Genomic DNA, 19017 nt, shown 5'->3' with positions numbered 1-19017 from the left:
ATTAGACAGTATAGTACCAGAGAGGAGAGGGGAGAGCTGACATGATGGATCCTATACGTTAGATTAGACAGTATAGTACCAGAGAGGATAGCTGACATGATGGATCCTATACGTTAGATTAGACAGTATAGTACCAGAGAGGATAGCTGACATGATGGATCCTATACGTTAGATTAGACAGTATAGTACCAGAGAGGATAGCTGACATGATGGATCCTATATGTTAGATTAGACAGTATAGTACCAGAGAGGATAGCTGACATGATGGATCCTATACGTTAGATTAGACAGTATAGTACCAGAGAGGATAGGATAGCTGACATGATGGATCCTATACGTTAGATTAGACAGTATAGTACCAGAGAGGAGAGGAGAGCTGACATGGTGGATCCTATACGTTAGATTAGACAGTATAGTACCAGAGAGGAGAGGATAGCTGACATGGTGGATCCTATACATTAGATTAGACAGTATAGTACCAGAGAGGAGAGGAGAGCTGACATGATGGATCCTATACGTTAGATTAGACAGTATAGTACCAGAGAGGATAGCTGACATGATGGATCCTATACGTTAGATTAGACAGTATAGTACCAGAGAGGAGAGCTGACATGGTGGATCCTATACGTTAGATTAGACAGTATAGTACCAGAGAGGAGAGGATAGCTGACATGGTGGATCCTATACGTTAGATTAGACAGTGTAGTACCAGAGAGGAGAGGATAGCTGACATGGTGGATCCTATACGTTAGATTAGACAGTATAGTACCAGAGAGGAGAGGAGCTGACATGGTGGGACCGATCCTCGTCTTGATGTTCATCTGTTTCAGCAGCTCAACACACATGGCCAGACAGCGCAGGAGAGTCTCTGGGTCCGTCTGACAGAGAACACAGCATTTATTTACGGAGACAATAACGTGTCTGTACCTTCTCCATGTCTCCTCGTCGTCCTGCTGTGTGATTCCGTGGATGTGTGTGTGTGTGATTCCGTGGTGTGTGTGTGTGTGTGATTCCGTGGTGTGTGTGTGTGTGATTCCGTGGTGTGTGTGTGTGTGATTCCGTGGTGTGTGTGTGTGTGATTCCGTGGTGTGTGTGGGTGTGATTCCGTGGTGTGTGTGGGTGTGATTCAGTGGTGTGTGTGATTCCGTGGTGTGTGTGTGTGTGTGATTCCGTGGTGTGTGTGGGTGTGATTCCGTGGTGTGTGTGTGTGTGTGATTCCGTGGTGTGTGTGTGTGACTCCGTGGTGTGTGTGTGTGATTCCGTGGTGTGTGTGTGTGATTCCGTGGTGTGTGTGTGTGTGTGTGTGTGTGATTCCGTGGTGTGTGTGATTCCGTGGTGTGTGTGTGTGTGTGATTCCGTGGTGTGTGTGTGTGATTCCGTGGTGTGTGTGTGTGTGATTCCGTGGTGTGTGGGTGTGATTCCGTGGTGTGTGTGGGTGTGATTCCGTGGTGTGTGTGATTCCGTGGTGTGTGTGTGTGTGATTCCGTGGTGTGTGTGGGTGTGATTCCGTGGTGTGTGTGTGTGTGATTCCGTGGTGTGTGTGTGACTCCGTGGTGTGTGTGTGTGATTCCGTGGTGTGTGTGTGTGATTCCGTGGTGTGTGTGTGTGTGTGTGTGTGATTCCGTGGTGTGTGTGATTCCGTGGTGTGTGTGTGTGTGTGATTCCGTGGTGTGTGTGTGTGTGATTCCGTGGTGTGTGTGTGTGATTCCGTGGTGTGTGTGTGTGATTCCGTGGTGTGTGTGTGTGTGATTCCGTGGTGTGTGTGTGTGATTCCGTGGTGTGTGTGTGTGATTCCGTGGTGTGTGTGTGATTCCGTGGTGTGTGTGTGTGTGTGTGATTCCGTGGTGTGTGTGTGTGTGATTCCGTGGTGTGTGTGTGTGTGATTCCGTGGTGTGTGGTGTGTGTGTGATTCCGTGGTGTGTGGTGTGTGTGTGATTCCGTGGTGTGTGTGAGATTCCGTGGTGTGTGTGAGATTCCGTGGTGTGTGTGTGATTCCGTGGTGTGTGTGTGATTCCGTGGTGTGTGTGTGTGTCTGTACCTTCTCCATGCGTGTCTCTGCCTCCTTGTCGTCCTGCTGTGTGTTCTCCTCCTGCAGGATGTTGTTCCTCAGGTTCTCCAGGTCAGTTATAGAGTCCTTCAGCTCCGCTGCTCTGTTGAACTCCTGGTTACTGATACACTCCTCTAAGGCCTGTTTAGCTTCTAGGATACCAACTTTCACCTCCGCTAGCTGGAAGGAGAGAGAGACAGAGAGAGAGAGACAGAGAGAGAGACAGAGACAGAGAGAGAGGAGAGAGAAGAGAGAGAGACAGAGAGGAGAGAGAAACAGACAGAGAGAGAGGAGACAGAGAGAAGAGAGAGAGACAGAGGAGAGAGGGAGGTTACAGACCATAAAGAGCTTCTGGACATCGGAACAGCGACCACTGACCTCCATTTGGAGTTTATACCTGCTCTCCGGAGGTAGAATAGCTCATGATAAGCTGTAGACCATATCATTTACCAAGAGAGTTTATACCTGCTCTCCGGAGGTAGAATAGCTCATGATAAGCTGTAGACCATATCATTTACCAAGGGAGTTTATACCTGCTCTCCGGAGGTAGAATAGCTCATGATAAGCTGTAGACCATATCATTTACCAAGAGAGTTTATACCTGCTCTCCGGAGGTAGAATAGCTCATGATAAGCTGTAGACCATATCATTTACCAAGAGAGTTTATACCTGCTCTCCGGAGGTAGAATAGCTCATGATAAGCTGTAGACCATATCATTTACCAAGAGAGTTTATACCTGCTCTCCGGAGGTAGAATAGCTCATGATAAGCTGTAGACCATATCATTTACCAAGAGAGTTTATACCTGCTCTCCGGAGGTAGAATAGCTCATGATAAGCTGTAGACCATATCATTTACCAAGAGAGTTTATACCTGCTCTCCAGAGGTAGAATAGCTCATGATAAGCTGTAGACCACATTATTTACCAAGAGAGTTTATACCTGCTCTCCAGAGGTAGAATAGCTCATGATAAGCTGTAGACCACATTATTTACCAAGAGAGTTGAGACCTATATTTGTCATAGCGGTCCATTTCCGTCCACGAACCGATGCATAGAAACTGCACCCAGCTGTACAGAGACATGCAGAGGAAATGCTCCTCGTGGCCGGCGACTCTAACGTAGGAAAACGGAAATCCATTTCACCCAATTTCTACCAGCACTGAAAAAAACGGGTTGCTTCATCAGTATTTAATTTAACAATTATTTATGAGAAATGTATCGAGGTCCAGACAGATCACTGGGTCCGGGGCCGAGGTTCTGCCAATTGTGCACCTCCGGTCTAGGGTTTCTGGGATAATGGTGTTGATGTGAGTCGTGAAAAGCCTTTTAAAGCATTTCATGACTACGGACGTGTGTGCTATGGGTCAGTAGTCATTTAGGCAGGCTACTTTAGAGTTCTTGGGCACAGGGACTATGGTGATCTGCTTAAAACATGTTGGCATTACAGGACCCGGATAGGGAAGACACTGTCTCTGACACAGTTGGTCAGCTCGTCCTGGACATCAGTCTGGCCTTGCGGCCTTGTGGATGTTGAGGGAGAGCTTTGTATGCGTCTCTGTAGTGTGGAGTCAAGATGGTCCAGAGTTTTTGTCACATTTAACTCTGATAGAAATGTGTTAAAAAAACGGATCTAAAGTTTCCTTGCATTAAAGACCCCGGGCGACTAGCAGCACCAACCTCTGGGTGAGCGTTTTCTTGTTTGCTCATTGAATGCCGTCTTAGTGCCTTGTGGATGTATCCCTGCCGTTTCTATTGTTCAATTATTGTTTTGTTGGGAAGGGACCCGAAAGTCAGCATGTTACTCTACATCTGATTGGATTACCAAACACCTGACTAATAACATCGGTTTACCAAACACCTGACTAATAACATCGGATTACCAAACACCTGACTAATAACATTTGATTACCAAACACCTGACTAATAACATATGATTACCAAACACCTGACTAATAACATTTGATTACCAAGCACCTGACTAATAACATTTGATTACCAAGCACCTGACTAATAACATTGGATTGGATTACCAAGCACCTGACTAATAACATTGGATTGGTTTACCAAGGCACCTGACTAATAACATTGGATTGGATTACCAAGCACCTGACTAATAACATTGGATTGGATTACCAAGCACCTGACTAATAACATTGGATTGGTTTACCAAGCACCTGACTAATAACATTGGATTGGATTACCAAGCACCTGACTAATAACATTTGATTGGATTACCAAGCACCTGACTAATAACATTGGATTGGATTACCAAGCACCTGACTAATAACATTTGATTACCAAGCACCTGACTAATAACATTTGATTGGATTACCAAGCACCTGACTAATAACATTGGATTGGATTACCAAGCACCTGACTAATAACATTGGATTGGTTTACCAAGCACCTGACTAATAACATTGGATTGGTTTACCAAGCACCTGACTAATAACATTGGATTGGTTTACCAAGCACCTGACTAATAACATTGGATTGGATTACCAAGCACCTGACTAATAACATTTGATTGGATTACCAAGCACCTGACTAATAACATTTGATTGGATTACCAAGCACCTGACTAATAACATTTGATTGGATTACCAAGCACCTGACTAATAACATTTGATTGGATTACCAAGCACCTGACTAATAACATTTGATTGGTTTACCAAACACCTGACTAATAACATTTGATTGGTTTACCAAACACCTGACTAATAACATTTGATTGGTTTACCAAACACCTGACTAATAACATTGATTTGGATTAGACTCTAGGATACAAACCTTCACCTCAGCTAACTGGAAGGAGAGAGGAGAGGATGGAGGATTAGATAGAGAAGAGAGAGGAAGAGGAAAAGGAGAGAGGAGTATGGAAAGAGGGAGGGAGGATTTGATAGAGAAGAGGTAAAGGAGAGAGAAGTAGAGCAGAGAGGGGGAAGAGAAGAGAGGTAGAGGATGGAAAGAGAGAAGAGGAGAGAGGTAGAGGATGGAGAGAGAGAAGATGAGAGAGAGGTAGAGGATGGAGAGAGAGAAGAGGAGAGAGAGGTAGAGGATGGAGAGAGGGAGGATTAGATAGAGAAGAGGTAAAGGAGAGAGAGAAGAGGAGAGAGAGGTTGAGGATGGAGAGAGAGAAGAGGAGAGAGAGGTAGAGGATGGAGAGGGAGGATTAGATAGAGAAGAGGTAAAGGAGAGAGAGAAGAGGAGGGATGGAGGATTAGATAGAGAATAAAGGAGAGAGAGAAGAGGAGAGAGGGAGGATTAAATAGAGAATAAAGGAGAGAGAGGGATGGAGGATTAGATAGAGAATAAAGGAGAGAGAGTAGAGGAGGGATGGAGGATTAGATAGAGAATAAAGGAGAGAGAGAAGAGGAGAGAGAGAGGGAGGATTAGATAGAGAATAAAGGAGAGAGAGGTAGAGGATGGAGAGAGAGAAGAGGAGAGAGAGAAGAGGAGGGATGGAGGATTAGATAGAGAATAAAGGAGAGAGAGGGAGGGAGGATTAGATAGAGAATAAAGGAGAGAGAGAAGAGGAGGGATGGAGGATTAGATAGAGAATAAAGGAGAGAGAGAAGAGGAGGGAGGGAGGAGGATTAGATAGAGAATAAAGGAGAGAGAGGTAGAGGATGGAGAGAGAGAAGAGGAGGGATGGAGGATTAGATAGAGAATAAAGGAGAGAGAGAAGAGGAGGGATGGAGAGAAGAGGAGAGAGAGGTAGAGGATGGAGGGATGGAGGATTAGATAGAGAATAAAGGAGAGAGAGGGATGGAGGATTAGATAGAGAATAAAGGAGAGAGAGGGATGGAGGATTAGATAGAGAATAAAGGAGAGAGAGATACAGCAGAGGAGGGATGGAGGATTAGATAGAGAATAAAGGAGAGAGAGAAGAGGAGGGATGGAGGATTAGATAGAGAATAAAGGAGAGAGAGATACAGCAGAGGAGGGATGGAGGATTAGATAGAGAATAAAGGAGAGAGAGGTAGAGGATGGAGAGAGAGAGGATTAGATAGAGAATAAAGGAGAGAGAGGGATGAGGATTAGATAGAGAATAAAGGAGAGAGAGAGGGAGGATTAGATAGAGAATAGAGATAGATACAGCAGAGCCAATACCTTAACTTGTTTCCTACGGATCTCGTTCTCCTCCAGTGGCTGTCTGACGACGATGGGCTCACGCACCTCCGAGATCACCTCCGCCACCTGGTGCACACACACAGGTTAACACCTTCACTACACCTTTATCTACTGTGAGTGTGTGTGTAACCTACGGTCTGAATGCGTCTGTGGTCGTCAGGTATCAGGGTCAGTAGTTTCTCCGTCAGCAGAGAGACCAGAGAGGGAGGAGTCTGAGGTAGGACCAGCATCTCCTGTAACACAGCCACCACACGCTTCCTACACACACACACACACACACACAGAATTACATGAACACTTTCTGCTGAAGTTAAAAGATCAGATTACTACATCATGTGATGTGGTTAGTTAATATGTTAATAGATCAGATTACTACATCATGTGATGTGGTTAGTTAATATGTTAATAGATCAGATTACTGTATCATGTGATGTGGTTAGTTAATAGATCAGATTACTACATCATGTGATGTGGTTAGTTAATAGATCAGATTACTACATCATGTGATGTGGTTAGTTAATATGTTAATAGATCAGATTACTACATCATGTGATGTGGTTAGTTAATAGATCAGATTACTACATCATGTGATGTGGTTAGTTAATAGATCAGATTACTGCATCATGTGATGTGGTTAGTTAATATGTTAATAGATCAGATTACTGTATCATGTGATGTGGTTAGTTAATAGATCAGATTACTATATCATGTGATGTGGTTAGTTAATAGATCAGATTACTACATCATGTGATGTGGTTAGTTAATAGATCAGATTACTACATCATGTGATGTGGTTAGTTAATAGATCAGATTACTACATCATGTGATGTGGTTAGTTAATAGATCAGATTACTACATCATGTGATGTGGTTAGTTAATAGATCAGATTACTACATCATGTGATGTGGTTAGTTAATATGTTAATAGATCAGATTACTACATCATGTGATGTGGTTAGTTAATATGTTAATAGATCAGATTACTATATCATGTGATGTGGTTAGTTAATAGATCAGATTACTACATCATGTGATGTGGTTAGTTAATAGATCAGATTACTATATCATGTGATGTGGTTAGTTAATAGATCAGATTACTACATCATGTGATGTGGTTAGTTAATATGTTAATAGATCAGATTACTATATCATGTGATGTGGTTAGTTAATAGATCAGATTACTACATCATGTGATGTGGTTAGTTAATATGTTAATAGATCAGATTACTACATCATGTGATGTGGTTAGTTAATAGATCAGATTACTACATCATGTGATGTGGTTAGTTAATAGATCAGATTACTATATCATGTGATATGGTTAGTTAATATGTTAATAGATCAGATTACTACATCATGTGATGTGGTTAGTTAATAGATCAGATTACTACATCATGTGATGTGGTTAGTTAATATGTTAATAGATCAGATTACTACATCATGTGATGTGGTTAGTTAATAGATCAGATTACTACATCATGTGATGTGGTTAGTTAATAGATCAGATTACTACATCATGTGATGTGGTTATTTAATAGATCAGATTACTACATCATGTGATGTGGTTATTTAATAGATCAGATTACTACATCATGTGATGTGGTTAGTTAATATGTTAATAGATCAGATTACTACATCATGTGATGTGGTTAGTTAATAGATCAGATTACTACATCATGTGATGTGGTTAGTTAATAGATCAGATTACTACATCATGTGATGTGGTTAGTTAATATGTTAATAGATCAGATTACTACATCATGTGATGTGGTTAGTTAATAGATCAGATTACTACATCATGTGATGTGGTTAGTTAATATGTTAATAGATCAGATTACTACATCATGTGATGTGGTTAGTTAATAGATCAGATTACTACATCATGTGATGTGGTTAGTTAATATGTTAATAGATCAGATTACTACATCATGTGAAGTGGTTAGTTAATAGATCAGATTACTACATCATGTGATGTGGTTAGTTAATAGATCAGATTACTACATCATGTGATGTGGTTAGTTAATATGTTAATAGATCAGATTACTACATCATGTGATGTGGTTATTTAATAGATCAGATTACTACATCATGTGATGTGGTTATTTAATAGATCAGATTACTACATCATGTGATGTGGTTAGTTAATATGTTAATAGATCAGATTACTACATCATGTGATGTGGTTAGTTAATAGATCAGATTACTACATCATGTGATGTGGTTAGTTAATATGTTAATAGATCAGATTACTACATCATGTGATGTGGTTAGTTAATAGATCAGATTACTACATCATGTGATGTGGTTAGTTAATATGTTAATAGATCAGATTACTACGTGATGTGGTTAGTTAATAGATCAGATTACTACATCATGTGATGTGGTTAGTTAATAGATCAGATTACTACATCATGTGATGTGGTTAGTTAATAGATCAGATTACTACATCATGTGATGTGGTTAGTTAATAGATCAGATTACTACATCATGTGATGTGGTTAGTTAATATGTTAATAGATCAGATTACTACATCATGTGATGTGGTTAGTTAATATGTTAATAGATCAGATTACTACATCATGTGATGTGGTTAGTTAATAGATCAGATTACTATATCATGTGATGTGGTTAGTTAATAGATCAGATTACTACATCATGTGATGTGGTTAGTTAATAGATCAGATTACTACATCATGTGATGTGGTTAGTTAATAGATCAGATTACTGCATCATGTGATGTGGTTAGTTAATATGTTAATAGATCAGATTACTGTATCATGTGATGTGGTTAGTTAATAGATCAGATTACTACATCATGTGATGTGGTTAGTTAATAGATCAGATTACTACATCATGTGATGTGGTTAGTTAATAGATCAGATTACTACATCATGTGATGTGGTTAGTTAATAGATCAGATTACTACATCATGTGATGTGGTTAGTTAATAGATCAGATTACTACATCATGTGATGTGGTTAGTTAATAGATCAGATTACTACATCATGTGATGTGGTTAGTTAATAGATCAGATTACTACATCATGTGATGTGGTTAGTTAATAGATCAGATTACTACATCATGTGATGTGGTTAGTTAATAGATCAGATTACTACATCATGTGATGTGGTTAGTTAATAGATCAGATTACTACATCATGTGATGTGGTTAGTTAATATGTTAATAGATCAGATTACTACATCATGTGATGTGGTTAGTTAATAGATCAGATAACTACATCATGTGATGTGGTTAGTTAATAGATCAGATTACTACATCATGTGATGTGGTTAGTTAATAGATCAGATTACTACATCATGTGATGTGGTTAGTTAATAGATCAGATTACTGTATCATGTGATGTGGTTAGTTAATAGATCAGATTACTACATCATGTGATGTGGTTAGTTAAAATGTTAATAGATCAGATTACTATATCATGTGATGTGGTTAGTTAATATGTTAATAGATCAGATTACTACATCATGTGATGTGGTTAGTTAATATGTTAATAGATCAGATTACTGTATCATGTGATGTGGTTAGTTAATAGATCAGATTACTACATCATGTGATGTGGTTAGTTAATAGATCAGATTACTACATCATGTGATGTGGTTAGTTAATAGATCAGATTACTACATCATGTGATGTGGTTATTTAATAGATCAGATTACTGCATCATGTGATGTGGTTATTTAATAGATCAGATTACTACATCATGTGATGTGGTTAGTTAATAGATCAGATTACTACATCATGTGATGTGGTTAGTTAATAGATCAGATTACTACATCATGTGATGTGGTTAGTTAATAGATCAGATTACTACATCATGTGATGTGGTTAGTTAATAGATCAGATTACTACATCATGTGATGTGGTTAGTTAATATGTTAATAGATCAGATTACTACATCATGTGATGTGGTTAGTTAATAGATCAGATTACTACATCATGTGATGTGGTTAGTTAATAGATCAGATTACTGCATCATGTGATGTGGTTAGTTAATAGATCAGATTACTACATCATGTGATGTGGTTAGTTAATAGATCAGATTACTACATCATGTGATGTGGTTAGTTAATAGATCAGATTACTACATCATGTGATGTGGTTAGTTAATAGATCAGATTACTACATCATGTGATGTGGTTAGTTAATATGTTAATAGATCAGATTACTACATCATGTGATGTGGTTAGTTAATAGATCAGATTACTACATCATGTGATGTGGTTAGTTAATATGTTAATAGATCAGATTACTACATCATGTGATGTGGTTAGTTAATAGATCAGATTACTACATCATGTGATGTGGTTAGTTAATAGATCGGATTACTACATCATGTGATGTGGTTAGTTAATATGTTAATAGATCAGATTACTACATCATGTGATGTGGTTAGTTAATAGATCAGATAACTACATCATGTGATGTAGTAATCTGATCTATTAACATATTAACTAACCACATCACATGATGTAGTAATCTGATCTATTAACTAACCACATCACATGATGTAGTAATCTGATCTATTAACATATTAACTAACCACATCATGTGATGTGGTTAGTTAATAGATCAGATTACTACATCATGTGATGTGGTTAGTTAATAGATCAGATTACTACATCATGTGATGTGGTTAGTTAATATGTTAATAGATCAGATTACTATATCATGTGATGTGGTTAGTTAATAGATCAGATTACTACATCATGTGATGTGGTTAGTTAATAGATCAGATAACTACATCATGTGATGGTTATTTAATAGATCAGATTACTACATCATGTGATGTGGTTAGTTAATAGATCAGATAACTACATCATGTGATGTGGTTAGTTAATAGATCAGATTACTACATCATGTGATGTGGTTAGTTAATATGTTAATAGATCAGATTACTACATCATGTGATGTGGTTAGTTAATAGATCAGATTACTGCATCATGTGATGTGGTTATTTTTAATAGATCAGATTACTACATCATGTGATGTGGTTAGTTAATAGATCAGATTACTACATCATGTGATGTGGTTAGTTAATAGATCAGATTACTACATCATGTGATGTGGTTAGTTAATAGATCAGATTACTACATCATGTGATGTGGTTAGTTAATAGATCAGATTACTGCATCATGTGATGTGATTCCTCTTCCACCTCCTCACCCATCCCCACCTCTCTCACCCATCCCCACCTCTCACCCTCCTCCTCCACCTCTCACCCATCCCATCCTCCTCCTCCTCTCACCCATCCCCACCTCTCTCACCTCCTCCTCTCACCCATCCCCTCCTCCACCTCTCACCCATCCCCTCCCTCCTCCTCCACCTCTCACCCATCCCCCTCCTCCTCCTCTCTCACCCATCCCCTCCTCCTCCACCTCTCACCCATCCCCTCCTCCTCCACCTCTCACCCATCCCCTCCTCCTCCACCTCCCTCACCCATCCCCTCCTCCTCACCCATCCCCTCCTCCTCCACCTCTCACCCATCCCCCCTCCTCTCACCCATCCCCTCCTCCTCCTCCACCTCTCACCCTCCTCCTCCACCTCTCACCCCATCCCCTCCTCTCTCACCCTCCTCCTCCACCTCTCACCCATCCCCCCTCCACCTCTCACTCATCCCCTCCTCCTCCTCTCACCCATCCCCTCCACCTCTCACTCATCCCCTCCTCCTCCTCTCACCCATCCCCTCCTCCTCTCACCCATCCCCTCCTCCTCCACCCTCACCCATCCCCCTCCTCCTCCTCTCACCCATCCCTCCTCCTCTCACCCATCCCCTCCTCCTCCACCTCCTCTCACCCATCCCTCCTCTCACCCATCCTCCTCCACCTCTCACCCATCCCCTCCTCCTCTCACCCATCCCCCTCCTCCACCTCTCACCCATCCCCTCCTCCTCTCACCCATCCTCCTCCTCCTCCTCCACCTCACCCATCCCCCCCTCCTCTCACCCATCCCCTCCTCCTCCTCTCACCCATCCCCTCCTCCTCCTCCTCACCCATCCCCTCCTCCTCCTCCACCTCTCACCCATCCCCTCCTCCTCCCTCCTCCACCCTCTCACCCATCCCTCCCACCTCTCACTCATCCCCTCCTCCTCCTCCACCCATCCCCTCCTCCCCCTCTCACCCATCCCCTCCCTCCTCCCTCTCACCCATCCCTCCCTCCTCCTCTCACCCATCCCCTCATCCTCCTCTCACCCATCCCCTCATCCTCCTCTCACCCATCCCCTCCTCCTCCTCTCACCCATCCCCTCCTCCTCCTCTCACCCATCCCCCCCTCCTCCATCCTCTCACCCATCCCCTCCTCCTCCTCTCACCCATCCCTCCTCCTCCTCTCACCCATCCCCTCCTCACCTTCCTCCCTCTTCATTGGTATCCAGACAGCCGGTGAGGTGGATGAGTTGTTGAGAGATGAACTCTTTAGTCATCACCAGCTCCAGCTGAGCAAAGTCTCCTTTCTGCTCTTCAGACAGCACCGGGACACTTCACATACCTGGTATTACACAGCAATAACAGTTACCATACCTGGTACACAGCAATAACAGTTACCATACCTGGTATTACACGTTATAACACTTCACATACCTGGTATTACACAGCAATAACAGTTACCATACCTGGTATTACACGTTATAACACTTCACATACCTGGTATTACACAGCAATAACAGTTACCATACCTGGTATTACACGTTATAACACTTCACATACCTGGTATTACACAGCAATAACAGTTACCATACCTGGTATTACACGTTATAACACTTCACATACCTGGTATTACACAGCAATAACAGTTACCATACCTGGTATTACATGTTATAACGCTTCACATACCTGGTATTACACATGTTATAACACTTCATATACCTGGCATTACACATGTTATAACACTTCATAAACCTGCTATTACACATGTTATAACACTTCATATACCTGGTATTACACATGTTATAACACTTCATATACCTGGTATTACACATGTTATAACACTTCATAAACCTGCTATTACACATGTTATAACACTTCATATACCTGGTATTACACATGTTATAACACTTCATATACCTGGTATTACACATGTTATAACACTTCATAAACCTGCTATTACACATGTTATAACACTTCACATACCTGGTATTACACATGTTATAACACTTCATATACCTGGTATTACACAGTATTAATAGTGATCACTTCACACTGCGTCATGCCATGAAAAGTCCCTAAAAGATGGCAAGAGAGCACAAACTGGCTGGCACCCTAGGCTACCTTGACATTTTTACATGTCTCACACACACACACACACACACACTTCATGACCAAAAGGTACGTGGACAACTGCTCATCCAACATCTCATTCCAAAAGGGAACTGATGTTGGGGGCGCAGGGTAGCCAAGTGGTTAGAGCGTTGGACTAGTAACCGGAAGGCTACGAAGTTCAAACCCCGAGCTGACATGGTACAAATCTGTCGTTTCCTGCCCCTGAACAGGCAGTTAACCCACTGTTCACTGTTCATTGAAAAGAATTTGTTCTAACTGACTTGCCTGAAGGGTAAAATAAAATTAGGCCTGGCCCTGCAGTAGGCTTCTAATTCATCCCAAAGGTGTTCGATTGGATTGAGGTCAGGACTCTGTGCAGTTAAGTTCTTCCACACCGATGTCTACAAACCATGTTCGTATGGACCCCGCTTGTGCTCGGGGCATTGTCTTGTTGAAACAGGAAACTGTTGCCACCAAGTTGGAAGCACAGAATCATCTAGAATGTCATTGTATGCTGAAGCGTTAAGATTTCCCTTCACTGGACCTGAGGGGCCTGAACCATTAAAACAGCCCCAGACCATTATTCCTCCTCCACCAAACTTTACAGTTGGCACTACGATTCGGGACAGGTAGCGTTTCCCCTGGCAACCGCTAACCCAGATTCATCTGTCTGACTGCCAGATGGTGAAGCGTGATTCATCACTCCAGAGAACACGTTTCCACTGCTCCAGAGTCCAATGGCGCTGGCATTGCGAGAGTGATCTTATGCTTTGGTGTGCAGCTGCACGGCCCAGAAACTCATTTCACCGAAAGGCTTCCTACGAACAGCTCTCGTCGACGACGCGCGACCAGAGGCTGTTTGGAACTCGGTAGTGTTGGAAACGAGGACAGACAATTGTTACGCTCAACGCGGAGTGTTCCCTGTTCTGTGAGCTTGTGCGGTCTACCACTTCGCGGCTGAGCCGCTGTTGCTCCTAGACGTCCCACTTCACGGTAACAGCCCTTACAGTTGACCGGGGCAGCTCTAGCAGGGCAGAAATCTGACCAACTGACTTGTTGGAAAAAAGTGGCATCCTATGACAGTGTCACATTGAAAGTCACTGAACTCTTCAGTCAGGCCATTCTACTGCCAGTGTTTGTCTATGGAGATTGCATGGCTGTGTGTTTTTTTATACACCTGTCAGCAACCAGTGTGTCTGAAAAATAATCCACTAATTTGAAGGGGTGTCCGCATACAACATAGTTAAATATCAGTTATACATGGTGTACAAAATATACATCAATATTCATATACCAGTTATAACAAGTTAATGTAGGTATACATCAGTTATAACATGTTAACACTACACTGTCTTCATATACCAGTTATAACATGTTAACACTACACTGCCTTCATATACCAGTTATAACATGTTAATGTAGGTATACATCAGTTATAACATGTTAACACTACACTGTCTTCATATACCAGTTATAACATGTTAACACCACTACACTGCCTTCATATACCAGTTATAACATGTTAATGTAGGTATATACCAGTTATAACATGTTAATGTAGGTATAAATCAGTTATAACATGTTAACACTACACTGCCTTCATATACCAGTTATAACATGTTAACACTACACTGCCTTCATATACCAGTTATAACATGTTAACACCACTACACTGCCTTCATATACCAGTTATAACATGTTAATGTAGGTATACCAGTTATAACATGTTAATGTAGGTATACACCAGTTATAACATGTTAACACTACACTGCCTTCATATACCAGTTATAACATGTTAACACCACTACACTGCCTTCATATACCAGTTATAACATGTTAACACTACACTGCCTTCATATACCAGTTATAACATGTTAACACTGTCTTCATATACCAGTTATAACATGTTAACACTACACTGTCTTCATATACCAGTTATAACATGTTAACACTACACTTGTCTTCATATACCAGTTATAACATGTTAACACTACACTGTCTTCATATACCAGTTATAACATGTTAATGTAGGTATATATCAGTTATAACATGTTAACACTACTACACTGCCTTATATACAGTTATAACATGTTAATGTAGGTATATATCAGTTATAACATGTTAACACCACTACACTGCCTTCATATACCTGTTAAAACATGTTAACACTACCACTGCCTTATAACCTGTTATAACATGTTAATGTAGGTATATATCAGTTATAACATGTTAACACTACTACACTGCCTTCATATACCTGTTATAACATGTTAACACTACACTGCCTTCATATACCAGTTATAACATGTTAACACTACACTACTACACTGTCTGGACACACTAGTAGCAATGTTTCTCTGGTTGGCAGACAGCACTGGCAGGCCCTTCACATATCTAGAGAGAACAGACGGGAGACAATGGACTGTATTCACAAAGAGGCTCAGAGGAGGAGTGCTGATCCGGTCCATATCACTAGAATCTAACAGGCCAAACTGATCCTAGATCAGAACTCCTTACACTGAGACAGGGACCACAACGGCCTGTCAGAGTACTGATCCGTCCAAACTGATCCTAGATCAGAACTGCTACACTGAGACAGGGACACAACGGCCTGTCAGAGTACTGATCTGGTCCAAACTGATCCTAGATCAGAACTCCTACACTGAGACAGGGGACAACGGCGTGTCAGAGTACTGATCTGGTCCAAACTGATCCTAGATCAGAACTCCTACACTGAGAAAGGGGACACAACGGCCTGTCCAGAGTACTGATCTGGTCCAAACTGATCCTAGATCAGAACTCCTACACTGAGAAAGGGGACACAACGGCCTGTCCAGAGTACTGTTCCGGTCCAAACTGATCCTACTCGGAGCCTCTTTGTGACCACAGCTACAGCGGAGGGTTGAAACATTCAACACGGGAACCATCTTCACTTTTCAGAGCTAGTTTGAGTTCTCCTAGTTACGGACTTCAGACATCTCCCATCAGTCGGTTACAACGGACCCCAACATCTCTACAGTCTACCAACACGCTTCCTGTCTAGGATATCACGAGACTCGCCTTAACATACTGGTCCTGTAGACTGACGACAGACTCGAGTCAGAGTTCTCCCCAAACCTCTCCTCCAATACCCCCAAGCCTGTCCAAGGATTTGATGTATTCCTACAACTACCAACACTGAGGTACCCTGGGAAAGGGTTGGGGCGGGGGGTACTGGCTAGAGGTACATACAGGAGAGGCTAGGGGGAGTTGAGTCAGTGGTCTTAACCAACACTGAGGTACCCTGGGAAAGGGTTGGGGGGGGGGGGGGGTACTGGCTAGGAGGTACAGATAGGAGAGGCTAGGGGGAGTTGAGTCAGTGGTCTTTAACTAACACTGAGGTACCCTGGGAAAGGGTTGGGGGGGGTTACTGGCTGAGGTACATACAGGAGAGGCTAGGGGGAGTTGAGTCAGTGGTCTTAACCAACACTGAGGTACCCTGGGAAAGGGTTGGGGCAGGGGGGGTTCTGGCAGAGGTACATACAGGAGAGGCTAGGGGAGTTGAGTCAGTGGTCTTAACCAACACTGAGTGTACCCTGGGAAAGGGTTGGGGGGGTACTGGCTAGAGGTACAGATAGGAGAGGCTAGGGGGAGTTGAGTCAGTGGTCTTAACCAACACTGAGGTACCCTGGGAAAGGGTGGGGGGTTTACTGGCTAGAGGTACATACAGGAGAGGCTAGGGGGAGTTGAGTCAGTGGTCTTAACCAACACTGAGGTACCCTGGGAAAGGGTTGGGGCAGGGGGGGTTCTGGCTAGAGGTACATACAGGAGAGGCTAGGGGTTGTGATGTGATGTAGTCAGGGGATGTAGTGGTGGTCTTACCCGTAGTCAGGGGGATGTAGGGGTGGTCTTACCTTTAGTCAGGGGGATGTAGTGGTGTCTTAACCGTAGTCAGGGGGGATGTAGTGGTGGTCTTACCCGTAGTCAGGGGGATGTAGTGGTGGTCTTACCCGTAGTCAGGGGGATGTAGTGGTGGTCTTACCCGTAGTCAGGGGGATGTAGTGGTGGTCTTACCCGTAGTCAGGGGGATGTAGTGGTGGTCTTACCCGTAGTCAGGGGGATGTAGTGGTGGTCTTACCCGTAGTCAGGGGATGTAGTGGTGGTCTTACCCGTAGTCAGGGGGTGTAGTGGTGGTCTTAACCGTAGTCAGGGATGTAGTGGTGGTCTTACCCGTAGTCAGGGGATGTAGTGGTGGTCTTACCCGTAGTCAGGGTGATGTAGTGGTGGTCTTACCCGTAGTCAGGGGGCTGTAGTGGTGGTCTTACCCGTAGTCAGGGGGATGTAGTGGTGGTCTTACCCGTAGTCAGGGGGATGTAGTGGTGGTCTTACCCGTAGTCAGGGGGATGTATGGTATGTAGTGGTGGTCTTACCCGTAGTCAGGGGGATGTATGGTATGTAGTGGTGGTCTTACCCGTAGTCAGGGTGATGTAGTGGTGGTCTTACCCGTAGAGGTTCTCAGCGAAGGTAGCAGCCTCGGGCAGAAGCTTCTCCAACATCTCCTCTCCTTCATCCCCTTTCGTCTTAACGAACTCACACAGAGCTCTCCAGTACAACACGCCCTCACAGGGACAGAGACCCAGCCGGGACCAGCATCCTACAGAGAGACACAGTCAGTGTGTGAGAGAGTCAGCCAGCCAGCCGGTCAGACAGCCAGTGTGTGTGTGTGTACCTGTCGTCCAGCTGAAGGCGGTGGTGGAGCAGCTGGTCCTGAGGTGTGTGTGTGAACAGAGCGGTCAGTGTGTCCAGGGCGGTCTGAGAGCAGTTCTCTACATCCAGTTTGTGTAACAGCTCCAACACATCACCCTGGAGAAGATTCAGCCAGGCTGGGGAGGAGCCGGACCTGCACCACCCTCCCTCACCGATTCTACAACACAGACAGAGTTACAGACACACGCCGGAAAAATGTATAGCGGGGGGGGGGGGGGGGTCCCCCCCCTATTTTTTTGTTTTTTTTTAAGTGGCTGGGCCACTCAAGGACATTTGGAGACTTGTCCCGAAGCTTCTCCTGCGTTGTCTTGGCTGTGTGCTTAGGGTCGTGTTGAAGGTGAACCTTCGCCTAGTCTGAGGTCCTGAGCGCTCTGTTCATCCCTGCCTCAATCCTGACTAGTCTCCCAGTCCCCTACCTCTGAAAAACAACCCCACAGCACAATGCTGCCACCACCATGCTTCACCGTAGGGATGGTGCCAGGTTTTCTCCAGACTTGACACTTGGCATTCAGGTCAAAGAGTTCAGTCTTGGTTTCATCAGACCAGAGAATCTTGTTTCTCATGGGCTGAGAGTCCTTCGGGTGTCTTTTGGCAAACTCCAAGCGGGCTGTCATGTGCCTTCTACTGAGGAGTATCTTAGTAGTAGCTTCCGTCTGGCCACTCTACCATAAAGGCCTGGAGTGCTGCAGAGATGGTTGTCCTTCTGGAAGGTTCTCCCATCTCTACAGAGGAACTCTGGAGCGCTGTCAGAGTGACCATCGGGTTCACCTCCCTGACAAAGGCCTTCTCCCACGATTGCTCAGTTTGGCCGGGGCC

At 43.2% G+C, this 19017-nt stretch overlaps 1 pseudogene; it reads right to left on the bottom strand.

Moving 5' to 3' along the window:
* LOC135506627 (condensin complex subunit 3-like) overlaps nt 1-19017 on the bottom strand; it is a 64124-nt pseudogene that overhangs the window by 32783 nt on the left and 12324 nt on the right.

Source organism: Oncorhynchus masou, chromosome 20, assembly GCF_036934945.1.
Source record: "Oncorhynchus masou masou isolate Uvic2021 chromosome 20, UVic_Omas_1.1, whole genome shotgun sequence".
NCBI classification, from domain to species: Eukaryota; Metazoa; Chordata; class Actinopteri; order Salmoniformes; family Salmonidae; genus Oncorhynchus; species Oncorhynchus masou.
Note: the sequence above shows the minus strand (reverse complement) of the source record. Positions and strands in the feature narration are given on the sequence as shown.